Raw genomic sequence first — 5,262 nt, 5'->3', positions numbered from 1 at the left:
ATAAGAGCATAATAAGCATTTTTATGTTACATGTAAATACTGTCCAGCCAGCTTGAAGCTGCTGCTTAAAATTTAGTGTGTTTAACAAATGGGCCAGTTTAAATAAATAAACTCTCCATATTGTATTTAGTATCAGTAATTACTTTCCTGTCTGGGCCCAAGGAATGCCTTTTGCTCTGCCTCAGCGTGCTGCCGGGCATCTCTACTTAGGGCAGAAATCATCAAGACTTGGACAGGAACAGAGGTGGGAAAAGGAAGGGGAGTCCTTTTCCTCTTTAGAAGGGAAGACAAAAATATGTTAAAAATGAAAAAAGGAAAAGCATCTAAAGGATCAAGGAGTTGGAGAAAGAGGAAGGGGAGAATGGATGGAGATGGGAAGCCGGAGGCTGCAGAGAGAATAAGATACATCTCATTATGACTTTTCTTTTCCCGAAATCTTGGTTGTCTTCTCACTTAGAAACACATTCAAATTAGCTTAAGTGAAAAACAGGGATTTATTGGAAGAACACAAAAAATACCTGAGATCACAGGAAGGACCAGCATCTACAGTAGCAAATTGACAGGCTCCAAGGAAAATTCTGTCCTCTGGTTTTCTTGTTTTGCTACCTCTCTCTCCCTCTTACTTTTCCTGGCTCTCCCTCCCTAACCCCAGTACATAGTTCCTCATCTCTTCTCTCTGGGTTCTTCATTCTTTTTCTGTGCATGCGGGCCCTCTGCTTGCACATTCTCTTGACATGACTGGTTCTCCCGAACCCCTGGAAATCTCTTCATTTCAGATAATTCCCTCTGTCCCCAGTTGCAAACTCCCAAGGTAAAATATCTGGTTGGCCTATCTTAGGTCAAGTGTCCTCCCATGGTTCCATCAGTTTGGGCATAATTGCCAAAGTAACTACTCTTGTTGGCTGTGTGATGAGCTACCAGGTGGTAGAGAGGGAGAATTGTGTGCTAGACAGCCAGCTTAATATATGTATATACCCCCTTGCAACCTGGTCCTGAGCTTTCAGCCAGTGTCCTCAGTCTCTTGCTTTAATCACAAGAGTCTTCAACCTCTTATAATAGAATTTCTCACAGTATTGTTTGGATCATTTGCATCAAATGTGTTAACAAAAAAAATGGAGGGGCACCTGGGTGGCTCAGTCAGTTAAGCGTCTGCCTTCGGCTCAGGTCATGATCCCAGGGTCCTGGGATCGAGCCCCGCATCAGGCTCCCTGCTCAGCGGGAAGCCTGCTTCTCCCTCTCCACTCCCCCTGCTTGTGTTCCCTCTCTCACTATCTCTCTCTGTCAAATAAATAAATAAAATCTTAAAAAAAAAAATGCAGATAGGCTCTTACCCCTTATCCCTTATCCATTCCAGATACCTTGTGTGTCAAATATACTTTGGAAGTGGGCAGGAAAAACTCACTGCTAATAAGACGCTTTCTCTTGAAAAACATGCTATGTATTTCAAATAATACGTAGACACATTCACTTCTGGAATAAGTACACTGCAAATAATAAATGTAAAACACTAGTGATAAAAAATATATACCACTTTGAACATTTAAAGGATATTCACTTTAAAATTTCAGAAAGGAAGGAGAAGATACTATCATACAAAAATTAATATGCAGAATTTTCTTCTTTATTTGCCATACTGTTTACTAAGTGCATCCACATAACAGTAGGTCTTTAAGGAACCCAGGAAATCTGCAATAGCTCAGTCACATTTCTGCCTCTTCCACATCCATCTTGATGATTCTGTATTTTGAGCTTATTTTCTCTTCAGCTCCAGTGCTATAAAGATACTCCTAACATCCCTATCTCATTACAACTATGCAGTAGATCTGTTCATCGAATGCCACTGTTCCCCTGTGAAAGTCATCCACAACAAAACTTGGGCTAATCCTTCTTACTGACTGACTGATCATAAATACACATTCTTAGACTAGATCCTCTCCCTCCCTGTTCCTGTGAACTTGTGTTTTTCAAATTTGAGTATGTATATCCCTGGAGATACACCATTTTAGATCAGAAGCCATAAGATAAAGGTAATGTTTCTTACTGAAACATTTATTTAACTGAAGGTTTAATAACTTGACTGGAAAACAAGCTAAAATATTATTTTTATCTTAAACATAGATATGTTAACAGAGAAAGATAAAAAACAAATCATGTTAAATTTTAAGAACAAAGGTGAGCCTTCAAAAAATTGGGGGCACATACTTATCTTGATAGTATTTTATTAATTTAGCTGATCTTGAAACACATACATTCAACAGCTATGAAAACACCAGCTTAAACAGTGAGAAAGCTTACAGAAAAATGCAGATCAGTCCCAACTGTCATCTCCCCTCTCTAATTCTTACTGAGCCCCAAGGGTCTCTGGTTTTCAGGGGGGCTAGGTGGAAGCCAAAAGAAAGCATTTTCATTTTCAAGTAAGTGTATCTTTCAGTAGAACTTGAACAAAGTAAATATCCTCTGGAGCTGGTTTCATAATAGGTTCCTCTTATGAAGACTGGCTCTAACCAGTTCTTGGGAAATGTGCTTACAGACAGGGATTGCCTAACTGATTTCAGTAGACAAGAAAGTACATAGGGCAATAGAGGTCATGCCAGTGAATGTATACCCTGTCCACATCTTTATGAACAGACTAATCCACTAAACAATGCCACATACTTGTTACCAGGATTTAGATAATACCCTCCAAAGAGCACAAGGTATTCTTCATAAAAACTTAAAAGTAAACAATGTTGTTCATTCTTTTCCTGCTGGCAGAATGAAAATTACCTCTGTGGGATTGACCATATAGATAGCTAGAGGAGACAGCTGCCCACACAGTTTAATTTGAGGGAAGCCATAAGGTTCTGACTGTTGAAAAATACTTTCCCCTTTGATTTCTCAGAATATAGCCTTCCCCATATGCCTGGCCTCCATTCCCACCATTTGTCACCCATGAATTAGACACTAAGTAGAACAGTTATCTCTGTGAAGTCACTGTGAAAATGTACACTTAAGTGATCTGGAAGGGGCATTTTCCCCCCATTTATACAAGAAGATGCATTTACTCATTGATGTAGGTTAATTTACCTGGATTAATTGTCAGCTTGGAAAACAAGTACTGGGATTCTGTTGACATAATGACATAAAATGATACATTTTTAATGAGAGTTGAGGCATGGGTTTCATGGGCTATTGCCCAGAATCAGCAGGCCTGGTTGGAGCCCAGCAGAGGGCACCCTAGGAAACCAGCACAAGGAGACTAGATACGTAATAGTGGAGACAGATTTACTAAACCTAACTTTTTCTCTCTCATAATTTTTCTAGGGTAGCCCTGATCACCACAGAGCAAATCAGACAACTTCAAGGTTAGCTGGTCATAAGTAGACTGGTCGGGGGCAGCAAATTACTTCTGGGTTCTGTAAAGTGCTGAAACAGCAACAGTCTTCGTCATCATCATCATCACCACTCCTGTGGGCCATATGTAACTTCTTAGTTGCCTCTAGCAGAATCAGTCATTTTCATTCCTCTTGTAGGTAACAGGAAGTTGCTGGAAGCCACAGGAAACATAAAGATGGTTAGAAAGGCACAGAGGGGAATCAGGACTGATGAGCAGTCACGAGGGCAGTTTTAGATAACATCCTCACTGATGGCTCCATAAGGTAGATTGCTAGAAAGGCCACCAAATTTCTTCTCTCTTTGAGACTTGTTTGCTCACATACGCGTAAGGTCTTCATAGAAATTGACAGATGAAGCCAGATTAGTTTTTAGAGAGTCAGAGGATACCTTATCCATACAGCATACTAAATTAATTGTTTCTAAGTGCGGAGTTCACTTGAGATTCACAGAGATGATCCCAAACTAGAACTGAGTGTGCGCTTGCACTATGCCAAGGCGTAGGAAATGAACTTTGAAAAATTAGGAAAACAAATTAATAATCCAAATCCAATATGTAGAGCAAAACATGAGAATCCAACATAACTTATATAGCCAATAACCATTTTCCTCGCCATCCCCTCCCCCCCAAATCAAAAAATTTTAACAGTGACCCTGTTTTATGACAAAAATAAATATAACGGTGTTTGGCTCTGATGAGAAAAGAGGATATAGGGATGGTCAAGGCCTAGAATTATCCCTTTTCTTATACCTTTTGTTGTCCATCTTCCCCCACTATTCTTTAGAAAGCCTGCGAGTGCAGAGTCAAAGTGCTTGGATTTGATAAATGCCCCACAGATATTGGTCTAATGAATAAACCCAGTACATTCCTTAGGCTTGAGATGGAATTTGGGGTGATAGCCCATTTAGAGGTACTAAGAGGAAGTCTAGTCAGGTCGATGGAACTTGGTGCCCAATATGTGTACTTAGAGGCGACAGCTATCAGTGATGTGCGGGAAGAAGTTCTGGAACGTGCCAACGGTCAGGTGGCAGAGGCCGAGAAACAAGAAATCTACAAGAGGCAGCACACAGTATATGTACAGAGAAAAATAAGATCAGGACAGTCTATCAGCGAGTAGCAGAACACCTACATTGGGCTGGTGTCGAGGAAAGATTATTGTATTGAGAAGGCATCCACATGAATAACACAGAGGCCAAGCTCTAGAATATAAGGTTATCAAGATAGGACTTTAGATATTTCTAAAAATAGAAGCTTCCAAAGCTAGGGTACATGGGAGAGAAGGTTCGGTTTCGTTAACAAAGCACACAATAGTAGCAGCTCTGCAACACGTGTTGTTCGTCCATTTTATGATGAACAAGATGAGGCTTAGTGAGAATAAAATGCCCAAGGTCATAGAGCTACTGTAAGTCCCCAATCCGGGTTTAAAAATAAACTCTACCTGGGCTGCCTGGGTGGCTCAGTCACTTAAGCAGCAGACTATTGATCTCAGCTCAGGTCTTGATCTCCGGGTCGTGAGTTCAAGCCCCGTGTGGGGTTCCACACTGGGTATGGAGTCTACTTAAAACAGACCCTACTTAAGTCCAAAACTAATTCTTCTTTTTCTTAACTTTGGTCCACAAGTCTAGAAGATCAGTTACTGGAACTAGTAAGTCATTCTAGCTTTGTAACTTGATTTTGACTCCTCTGAGCCTTGGACTAGTATTTCCTCTTGTCAGCCCATAGATGATTCCAGAGCTGGGGATGGAGCGGAGTCTATACTAGTGGTTCTCAATGCTACCTGCACATCGGGATTATCTTTGTAGTGTCAAAAATACTGACGCCTGGGTTCCACCACCAGACAGTGATAATTAAATTGATCTGAGGTATGGCCTATGCATCGGATTTCTAAA

The sequence above is a fragment of the Phoca vitulina genome, unplaced genomic scaffold (assembly GCF_004348235.1).
Source record: "Phoca vitulina isolate PV1807 unplaced genomic scaffold, GSC_HSeal_1.0 scaffold6, whole genome shotgun sequence".
NCBI lineage: Eukaryota > Metazoa > Chordata > Mammalia > Carnivora > Phocidae > Phoca > Phoca vitulina.
Note: the sequence above shows the minus strand (reverse complement) of the source record.